Raw genomic sequence first — 12,165 nt, 5'->3', positions numbered from 1 at the left:
GTATTTTCCATTATTTTCTATGCTTTCAAAATGAGAATTTTTTATTTTTCAAGAAAATTGAAAAAGTTGTTATAATAATCTTGTAGGGCATTTAGAAATCAAACTTTTTCTTCTCTTGTCTTTTTTCATATCGTCTGTTATTTGGCCTAAAAGGTTCATTTTCGTGTGTTTTTTGGTATTTTGTAAATACTTTATCTCTGGTAATTTTTGGTTTTATGAAAAAAGTCATCCGGATAAATTGTTCAACTTTTTGAATACTATAAACATCTGTGAAGAAAAATTTTGAATTTTGAAAGTGGTCTCAAAAACATTAAAAATGCGTTAACTTTTTGAATTTTATATCCAAAATAACTGGCTAACAAACTTGACCTTCAGTTTAGGACACTAAAAGAGTGTACCATAGGCCAATCTGATGGAATGATTTTTTCAAAAGTTATCGTGCATACAGACAGACCGACAGGCAGAAATATGCGTAAAAACCTATTTTTCGGATTGAGAGGGTCTCAAAACGTGAACATTTGACAACAACTGGGGGGGGGGGGGTCAAATTTTACACAAATCTAATACCTTCTCTGATAAGAATGGAAAAATTATTTATTTGTCATGAATAATTTTTGGATATTTCTATTTTTGGTTCTAATCGTAAAAATAGCCAAAACTACGCATCCTATCGAAAAGTGGTTAATAACAAATTTGTAAATATTTTCTAAGTGCACAATTTTTGTTCTGTCTTCTTTTACCGTATTTTGCACAGTTTTGGCTGAAAGATGTACTTTTTGGATATTTCATTATTTTGTATGCTGTAGGAGTCAAATTTTACACAAATCTAATACCTTCTCTGACGAGAATGTAATATGTTTTTACTGACAATTTAACTCTATTCTATTTTAAGTTGAAAGTTTAAGGTGAAAATTGAACTATATTGTCGGATATTCGTATATGTTGGTAGAAAAGTCATCTGATTAGTTGAAACTTCATCTTTTCGATAAAAGTTTTATTTCTTTTGTTAAAAATGTATTTTTCTAACCGTAAATTTAACTATTCTATTTGGCTTGAAAATTCAATTGTTTTTGTAGAAAATTTAACTGTTTAGCAGGAAATTCATCTTTTGGGCTTGAAAATTCAGCATTTTAGATGCATTTTTTTGTATTGGCTGAAAAATTGTTCTTTGTTGAAAATGCCTCTTTTTTGTTTTGAAGATTAGTATGATTTGGTCGAGGAATCAACTAACCTGTTTAAAATTGGTATTTTTTGGTTTAATTCCACTGATTTTTTATCTAAGATTCATAATTTTGGTTTAAAATGTAACTATTTTGTTCAAAGTTCCCTTTTTCTTGGTTGGTTGGTCTTGTGTAATTTTTTAAAATAAATTTAGAAACAAATATTTTTTGTGCATTAAAAGTATTGATCTCCTAGGTATAAAGTTGTTTGTATACCTAAAAGACAAATTTTTAACGGGCAGGAAAAATTTAAAAACTGGTCCGGGAAAATCAAGGAATTTCGGAATAGGGATTTTGTAACAACGAACGCTTTTATAACTGTCACTGCTTGAGTAGATTGCGATTTCTTTGTTTACAGAATTTTTGATCAGACTTTTTGGAAATGTTGCTGAGGAAATTGCCAAATCTGATGACGGTAGAACATATTGTTGCACAGATGCATTACTTCGGAGCTCTTATACAGAGGATTAACTACCTCATGATTATTCATAGAAAAAACTATTTAAAGTATAATTATAAATATGCTGATGTTCTTTGACCAGTACGTGCCTCATTCAACAATTAATTAAAATTAAACATCATTTAGTAATAAATAAGCAGAAAATGTTTTTGATGTATTTAATTTTTCTATTCCTACTAACTTTGCGGATGGTCTAGAAATCAACCGACGATTTATGGAAGACCAATAAATTATTGGGAAGCAAGAAAATTATACTCGAATACGAGAGCAGTTTTGTGGTGAAGAATAGATGCAGATTTACTATGTTCAACAACCGCACTTTTAGTTGGGAGAAAATTTCAAGAAACTAATTCTACCAATCGAAAAACGAAAAAAGAAAGTAGGGCATTGATTAATCCACAACCAAGTTCATCTGCATCAACAACAAGTTCAGTTGGTCCTGAAGCATGTAAATGATTTTAAAATTGATGTTTTCCCTTTATACTGGAAGCCGGATTTGTACACAGTTTCGGGCATGGCCCACAGTGGTCTTCGACACAAATACAGAGACTCCGGAAGTAAACAGTTAGGGCCGCCTGAATAATTCTAGGAGGGCACAAATCCAGTTTACAGAAATCCAGGTTCCAGTGTATTTGAAAATTCTAAAAAATAAGTTGGATTTAACTTCTTTAATTCGATTAATACTAAAATCAGTATGGCCACTCAAAATTGAAAAAATGCTATTCTATTTGCCGGTATTCCCGGTCAAAAATTACATTTTTCCGGTAGAATTTTTACCGTTTATAACAATAATTATTCAATAATAACTGGTATATAATATGTACATATAATAATACTAACAATATATTGATTAAAATTTTGTAAGCGTGATTTCAGACTTCACAGCCCAAAACGCTCTTACAAGAGGAGAAATAGAGGACTTTTCTAAATAAATAGGAGATCTTTCAGTAGACGAGTAGACAGTTGAATTTTCAGCTGAAAAATATGGCTTTTCTACCAAAACATAAATTTTCAATTCAAAACGAGAAATTTTCTATCTTTCAAGTAGTTGAGTTTTCAACCAAAAATGTGAATCCTCAACGAAAATTGTAATCAGTTAATTTTTCAACTAAAAACGATCAATTTTCATGGGAAAATGGTATCATTAAATTTTCTACTAAGAAAATTGATTTACAACAAAAAAGAAACAACGAATTACGGTTAATTCTTCAATCTTCAATCAATAAGATGAATTTCTAACAAAGCAGTTCAACCTTTAGTTGAATTTTCTAGCCAGACACAAATTTTTAATAATTTAATTATGAATAAAAATATAATAGTAGACTTTTTAATTAAAAATAATTACATTTTAAGGATAAAAGATCAATTTTCATCCGAAATAACTTTTCTACCAAAAGAACACGTTTGAATCCAGAAGGACCCATTTTTTATCAAAAAATATGAATTTTCAATAAAATAGTTGAATTTTTTACCAAAAAATATGATTAAAAAAACAACTGGTTGAATTTTTAACCAAAAGAGACTCATTTTAAACCAAAAATATCATAGTAGAAATTTCAATTCAAAAAAATTAATTTTCAACCATAAAAAATAAATTTTTATCTGAAAAAGATTACTTTTTTAACAAAAGATTAATTTTTTTCACCAAAGATATTACTTTTCTAACATAACATCAATTTTCAATCCAAAAAGAGAAGTTTTCTATAAAAAAGAACGATTTTGAAACAAAACATTTGAATTTTCGACTAAGAAAGATAACTTAAAAAAAAGTTATATTTTTAACAAAATAATTTATTTTTCTAACAAATTGTTGAATTTGTATCCAAAAGAGAATAATTACGAATCATCAATATATTAGTAGACATTTCAAATAAGAAAAATTAACATTTAACCATGACTAATGAGTTTTCAACCATAAAGGTGACTTTTTAAGAAAAAAGTTGAATTTTCACAAAAAGAATTAAATTTTCGACCAAATAATAGAAATTTTAACCAAAAGAGATTTATTATGAACTAAAAATATAATGGTGGACTTTTAAATGAAAAACATTTCGCTTTAAAGAAAAAAGATGACTTCTCATCTAAAATATATGTTTTTTCTAACAAAAGATGAATTTGGAATCGTAATTGACTAATTTGCTACAAAAGAAAAAACGAGTTTTCAATAAAACAATTCAATTTTTGGCCAAAAGGGATTGATGTTGAACCAGTAATATATTATAATAGAATTTTCTATTTCAAGTTTCAGAACTTTCAACTTCATGAAGGTTAAATGTTCGATGATATTTTTGGACATATGTTTTTAATTTTAAAATAGCCTATAGTTATATTAACAGTAAAAAATTCACAATTAAAAATGTTGAAAAAAAAATATATTTTCTCTATAAGCAGTTATGGTCAAATATAGAAAACGTTCGAGCGAGAAAAATTACAGAAAGAATTCAAGGACCCCTCGGCGGGTTTCTCAAATGGAAACCATTTCGGAAGACGTAAATAAATATGAATCGATTGAGATCGTTGTATTTAATTAAATTCCTTTTACCACATCAATTTTGAATGGCGTTAGTAATTTCTGGTTTACCGTTTTTAGCATGACTTCAATAAGGACTTCAATATTAATCAAAATATAAGACGAGCAATTATAAAAAAGACACATGCTTTTATTGACGCTTTAGAAGCTTTAAAATCAGTGAGAAAAACTTCAGATTCGGATCACTGTGAGTATATGTATATAGTAGAATATTTTAAAATGTGACATTTCCGTTTTTGATTGATAATTATTCTTTAATTAAAGAAATGAAGTTTCAAAAGTAGGGACGACGGGCGTAAATATGACACGAAATTACAAAGTTATATTATGATTAATGATATTTCAAATATTTGAGACTTTTAATAGTCCTCTTCTGTAATCAACAAAAGCTTGCCTTAAGAAATATTTTTTATTTTCTTCGGTAGTGTGTCGACGATATAAGATTTTCCGTCATTACGGATGATGCGTTTAAAAAACAACTAAAATAGAAATTCCAAAAACGCGTTTCATTAACATTTCCAAATAACTTCGATATGTTGAAAGATTTTTGTATTTCACAATAAAAAGGAAAAACAGAAAATTCTAAAAAAAAAAATAATAACAAATGATACTTTGTGTAGGAAAATTTTATAATCAAAATACCATTTGACAAAATTTCGGATTGGAGTTTTCGAAAAGCCCCTCATATTCTTCAAAAATAATAGACTCAAGCAATATTTTTTCCTACAAATAATAAGAGACATAATCATTACGTTATAACAATGAAAGTTAATAACTAATTTGTTTTTCATTCCAAATTTTATCTTATAACACTGACTCCGTTATCACACTAAGCCCCATCGACCCTATTTTAAAATTTGTGCACACGGCTTTTTTATATGAATAATAATTTAAGAATTGTGCAGATATAAAGATAAAGAGACTAAAAGTTGGAAAATAAAAATAAAATTGGTAGGATAAGGAATCCAAAACCAGGCTTGCCTTTTCTCCGCTGCCTGATCAAAATCGGGTTATCTACTGAGAATCTCTAAAAAGGCAATAATTTAATAGTTCATTTTATAAATCGTATTTTTTATGCATTATTATTTGCTCTGATTGATCAAAGTTTCCAAATAAAATTAATAACCGTACATGATACGTTATGCAATTATTATTATTATATAAGTTACAATTTTCAATAAATAAAACTTGCAAATTATAATAAATAAATAAATTTACAAAAACAATTTTTATTTACAGTTTCCAATTTGAAAGTGGAAAAGAAGGAAAATTTTTCAGAAAAAACACCATTTTTATAATAGATTGAACATTATTTTTGCGTTTTAGATTAGAAATATTCCTAATTCATTCGTGAAACAAACACTAAATAAAATTGGGCGTTAAAGTATCTTTAACTGATCTCTAAATATGAATGAGTATAAATTCAACATTCTTATCAATAAGAAGGTATTTGTTTCATATAAAAAATGACTTTAGCGGATTCCTTCAAATATCGATATTTTGAGGCCCCCTGAGTAAGAAAAAAAGTTGTTTACGCCAGGTTCGATTGCGATTTAGCACACTTTATAAGGGTGTACAAAGACAGGACGATTTTGTTATCCAGCCATTTTTATGAAAATTCAAAAAGTTACAGTCTTTTCAAAAATTTTTATACTATTTTTTAGGTTTAAAAAATTGTATACGGCTATTGCCAGTACTCATATTAGGCCAAACAATGTATCGTTATGAATTTTTTAATAAAATGAAACTTATCAGAGTTATAGCATTTTCAAAATCCAGCCCAAAAATTACGAAAAAGAACATTTTAACCCAAACAACTCACGATATGAAGAAAGTTGACTGGAGAAAGCCGTTCAGTTTTGAAAGCCCTACAAGATTATTATAAGAAGTTTTTGAATTTTCTTTTAAAAATCAAAAATTCCAATTTTAATCGAACAAAAAATAATAAAAAGTTTGAAATTCAATTTTTTGATCGAACTATGCAAGATACGAAAAAAGATGAAATAACAAAAATTGTGCATCCAAAAAAGAAAAAAAGAAAAGTAAAAAAAAAGATTAGGAATAGAAAAATCAAATTTTTCGACAAAAAACACAAGCTTCGAAAAAATAAATAGACAAAAGTGATTTTCACAAAAAGAGCTACAAATTTGTTATTTATCTCGGCTTGATAAGATGCGTAGTTTTTGGTTGAATCGTGAAAAATGACATTACAAATAAACAAATACAATTTTTAGACATAAAGACACAAGGTACAAAAAAATGTTGGATAACAGAATTGTTTTAAAATTAAATCCCGAAATTCGCTCTTAATCCTTTTTTCTCATCATGCATGTGATGTGAATACGTTCGCTAAAGCCAAAGGCGCTTTCCTGATAATAAGCATTGAACAGAGAAAAATGAATATTTTCAGATTTCAGCGTAAAAGTGAAGTTAATTATATTCTTTTGAATGCGCGATTTTTCCATCTGTCTAAAATGTCATCATAAGAATAGAATATCTCAGAAACCAATTTATTTATGTTTCCATAGTGCGGAGTGCGAGATCCAACATTTGAACTCCAAATCATGAAAAATGTTTAATTTTTTTACAGGACCTAAAACGTTTTCAATTTCTAAGAAACAAGAAGAATTTTCACGAAAATGGCGGCATGCCTTCTTCTAAATAAAATTAATGCGGGTAATTCCTAACATTTTTAGTAAAAATATTGCTTTTTCAACCAAATATATTAATTTTTAACCAAATGAGTAAATTTTCAATCAAATAGAATTATATATTTTCAATCAAAAAGATTAAGCTTCTACCAAACACGATGAATTTGTACAAAATACATATATTTTTAACCAAGAATGGAATAGTTCATGAATCAGTTGAAAAAATTAATTTTCGACATAAAAAGACGAATTTTTAACTAATTAGTTCCATATTCAGCCAAAGAGATACATTTGTTAACAAAACGATGAATCTTCAACCAAAAACATTAATTTTGAACACAGTAGTTCAACTTTCAACCAAGTAGTTCAGTTTTCAACAAAAAATATGAATTCTCAACGAAGAATGTAATAGTTCATATTATAACCCAACAACTATTTTTGTATTAAATTAAAAACATTTATCCAAAAAAGACGAATTTTGTAGAAAATATTATGATCCTCAAAGAAAATAGATCAAATATTAAATGATCATAAGCAGAAGAAACGAATTCTCTACATAACAGTTGAATTTTCAATCCTTAAATAGGAAATTTGAATAAAAAAGTTCATTTAAAAAAAATTAATTCTTAACAAAAAATTTAATAAGTATAAAACAGTATAAAAAGTATGATTTGTCAACAGAAGAGTAAAATTTTCAACAAAAATTTGTTGTTGATCAGTTATATTTTAATAATTCAAATTTAGAGCGAGAGCTTAAATCAAGGTATCGTTGTAAAAAAAATTTCGAGAAGGAGAAAAAGCGATTGTTCTGAAAAAATTTTAGTCATTTTTTTATTTTTGGTCTTAAAATAGTCGTATCGGGCGAAGTTTGAACGCTCTCAAAATACAGAATTAGAACAGGGGTTCAATAGTTTAATTTTAGGTAATTTTTGTGTTCAAAATTGTTGTTAGCTAGCTTGGAGAAATCTGTTGACTACTTTAGCACTTTCCATAGATAAAAATACAACAGACCAAAATTCGAGATGGCCAATGATTGAAAAATAGATAAACATCAGAACTGAACTTTGATTCCTCATCATCATCATATTTTTTCTACTATATTCTATTCATTAAAAAACCCTGATTTGTTTCAGATATTTTCCTAACTAAGTTATAAAAAAATAATTTGAAAAACACAAAAATTACTATTCATAAAACCTGTGTTTTGTTTTGTTCGCTTAGACGTTTAAATTTCTTTCGAGTTATTATTCACGAAAATAACAAACTTATGAAGATACAATTTTTTATAATGATTACATTTTCAACAAAATAGTGGGGTTTCCAGCCAAACGGTTGAATTTTCAACAAAAAAAGGTTATTCAATAAAATAATCAAATCTTCATAAGAGATGAAATTTTAACTAAAATGATGAATTTAGAACAAATAAAATAATTTTTAACATAGTAGTTCAACTTTCAACTCAGAAGTTGAATTTTCCAAACAGAAAGACACATTTTTAATAAATAAAGATTTTTAAGCCAAGAAAGAAAAAAAATGTCATCCAAATGGTTGAACTTTTAAGTCAAAAGGCGAAGTTCTTATAAGATAGGTGAATTTTCAACCCGAGAAATTAAGAATTTTCAACAAAAAAGTTAACTAAAATAAGATTAATTACTACAAAAAAAATTAAATTCATTTTCAACAAAGTAATTCAAATTTCAGTCAACGAGAAGATTTTTTCAACTAAAATAATCAATATTTAACTGGAATAGTTCAATTTCTAGTTAAAAGAATGAATGTTATAGTACACTCAAAAAAAGATTTTCGCGAACTAAAAAAAAAAGAAAAAACGGTTTCCTTGGATAAAAATGAAACTGGTCGAATACAATTTTGTTGATTCAACCAAATCGTTTTCTGAGTGTAGATATTTCAACCAGAAAATATTTTAATTTTAAATAAAAAAAAACAAAAGAATTCAATAAAAAATACGAATTTTCAAACAAATTAGTGAGATTCTTAACCAAAGAAAATGTATTTCAACTAAATAGTTACATTTTCAAACAAAAAATATTTTTAACTAAAAATATAATCGAAAGCAGAAAACAACTGATACAAATAATTAGGAATAGAAGTACAATAAAAATAATGTACTAACAAGAATATTATATGAAGGTGGCCGCTTATTTTTTTCAACATAAAACAATTTCAATATAAAACAATTTCAGATTTAAATGTTAAAATTATTAGTATTATTTGAAAACTTAAATAACATTCGTAAAATACGTATACTGTGTATACAAAATAAAAATTATATTACATTTAAATTATTTACGAATTTCACTTTACTATTCATAAAAATGATCTTTAATATTTGTAAAGACACTGATTTATAGTGTAATTACATCGCACAAGTAGAGTTAGGCACGTTTTTGTACGGGGAACTCAATTTTGGCAGGACGAGTGGTAAAAAAATGACCGAAGACTATGGATTTTTTAGACGTCCTTACGAACATTGAATTCCATATCTCTAAATATATTGGACTGCTAACCAAACCATTTTTTTCCATGGAAATTGGCATGGAGTGGAAACAAAACCTTTCCTAAAAAGTTCTAAGAGTGTGGAAACGTTCTTTGGAGGACAAGAGAACATATTTTAAAATCGGAGCATATCTTCTGCTTCAAATTAAGATTAACACTTTTACTGTGATATGTTTTAAATAATATACATACATAAAGGGTCCCCGGGCACAAAGACGTTAGTGCCCAAAATTGGAGTTAAATAGGAGACACCAAAAATTGTCTAAATTAATGTAATTGATTTTTTAAAAAAGTTCTTTGAAGCTATTACTTTGCTCTCTCAACGAACGCCGAATTGGACTCAGAAAGAGTTGCACAACTTTGTTTTTGAACTTATAAAAAAAACATATGCTCCCTGCGTGGGCATATCCTCATTGCGCGCTGCGCCTTGCGCCAAGTTTGAGCGCTGAGGGCGCGCGGGTACGCACTCGTTTTAGTATGTCCAATGCGTACAATTTAACTACTTTTTTTTAAATGTCATTAATATTATAACTTAAATGGAGAATTTGTGAATTAAAATTCTGAGGAATTACAGCCATATATTGGAACTTAAATTGGGTTTCTATTTGTTTTTGAAGAAGATTCTCAGAGCACCTACGGCTTTGACGATTACATTCTCATTACGACACTTTCGCTTTGCGATCGATAATTTGTGTCTAATTTAAAATTTCATCGAGATAATTTGTAAAAATTACATATTTTTTAACCTGATCCAACTTTTTTAATTGTTGTCTGAGAAACGAGTTTTATGAGCATAGTTTAAAAATAAATATATTTTATATCTAGTGGAAATTTAGATTGATATTTCTTAACCTATCAAAAAATTATATTTTTTCCATTTTTTTTAAATTTTCAAAATGTGGTAAAGCACATAATTTTTCTAATCTTCATCAAATTTTAAAATTTTATTTGCATAATTTGAAATTCTTTTACCCATATTTAAGAAACTTTGACAACATTTTCTAAAATTTGAAGAAAAAATGATCAAAATATGAAAATGCTCTAAATTTTTTTATTTTTGTTCAAAATATTTGCTTAACGAACTTATCCTTCATTTTGTAAACCTTAAAAAGTGTATCAAAGGCTGACTCGATTGGACAAATCGTTCAAAAGTTAGCGTGGCTGCAACATTCAGGTAACCATACATAGACAAACAGACACCGATAAAATGTTATGATCTTCGGATTCTGTGAGTGCCGGATTATCCGTTAGAAACCAGACATCGACAATTTAGACGATTAAATTACACTCTCATGAATGAGAATGTAAAAACACGAAATTTCGTCCGCAAAACATAATATTTTATCGGTGTCAGCCTTTGATACACTTCTTAAGGTTCATAAAATTAAAAAATTTAGAGCATTTTCAAAATTTCAATTTTTTTTTCAAAGTTTCTTATAGATGGGTAGAATACTTGCAAATTATCTAAATAAAATTTTCCATTTCGATGCAAATTAGAAAAGTTTTATACTTTTGAAAATGTTGAAAATGTTCAGAAAAATAGAAAAAAATATTTTTCTGATAGATTAGGAAATTTCATTTAAATTCGTCACTAGAATTTTTGTCAAATTATCTAGTACACGGCAAAAAGATTTGCATATTATCCTAATGCCATTTTTAAATTCGATTAAGTTTCAAAAAGTTAGATACTTTTCAACATTTTGAAAAATGTCAAAAAAAGGAAAAAACAAATTTTTAATGAGTTAATAGGTATCAATTCAAATTTCTACTAGATATAATATATATGTATTTCGGAACTATTCTTATGAAATTTCTTAATTAGGCAAAAGTTCCAAAAGTTGGATTATTTTCGAAAATATGCAATTTTTGTTTTTAAGAGATCCGTAAGCTTAAAGCGTTGTGTTTAGTAGAATTGAATAAGATTTACAAATTATCTTGATGAAGTTTTACAATCGAACACAAATTATTGGGCGCGAAGTGCGAGTTTCGTAATGAGAATATAATCGTCAAAGCCGTAGGTGCTTTGAAAACCTTCTTTAAAAACAAATCCAACAAAATTGCAGTTACAATTTATGGCTGTAATTTTTTAGAAGTTTAAATCACAGTTTTCGATTTAAGTTATAATATTTATGATATTTGAGAAAATGTAGTTGAAGTGGACGCATTAAACGTATGGAAACGAGCGCAGAGCGCGAGAGTGTACCCGCGCCCCCGAGGCGCGCTCAAACTTGGCGCGCTGCGCGCAGTGAGAATGTGCCCGCGCAGCGAGCATGTTTTTTTTATTAATATCAAAATTTTAAAAATCACAGATTTAGATAGCACTTCAAAATCAATAAAAATGGCAAAATCAAGAAAATAATGCGATGAGAGATTATTAAAAAAAAACGTTTTCAAAACCTAAAGAATTTTTTGTCGTTGGGTCAATGCTCACTGAGGAAATAGGCAAAGAGACATTTAATTTTTTTTGTAAATAGATGGAAAAATACGAAATGTGGATACAATGGTTTGTTTCAGTCTTTCACATAAAATGATAATGCTTGACAACAAAAAATTGGTTTTATTCTGTTTATTCAAAGTCCCGAAAAAAGTAAATACGAAAATTTCTTATAATTTTCTCCCTTATAAAACAAATTTTAAAAAATTCCGTAATTGGGTTTTTATACGGGATTTTATATCCGATATATGGAATTTCATTTAATCCATACGCACTGCTTCGATTATTCTTGAGCATAGCAGTATCCATTCATATTTGTTCAAATATTTCACTTGTGTGATAAACTTTTCAAA

The sequence above is a fragment of the Belonocnema kinseyi genome, chromosome 4 (genome assembly GCF_010883055.1).
Source record: "Belonocnema kinseyi isolate 2016_QV_RU_SX_M_011 chromosome 4, B_treatae_v1, whole genome shotgun sequence".
NCBI lineage: Eukaryota > Metazoa > Arthropoda > Insecta > Hymenoptera > Cynipidae > Belonocnema > Belonocnema kinseyi.
This window is presented reverse-complemented; position numbering follows the sequence as displayed.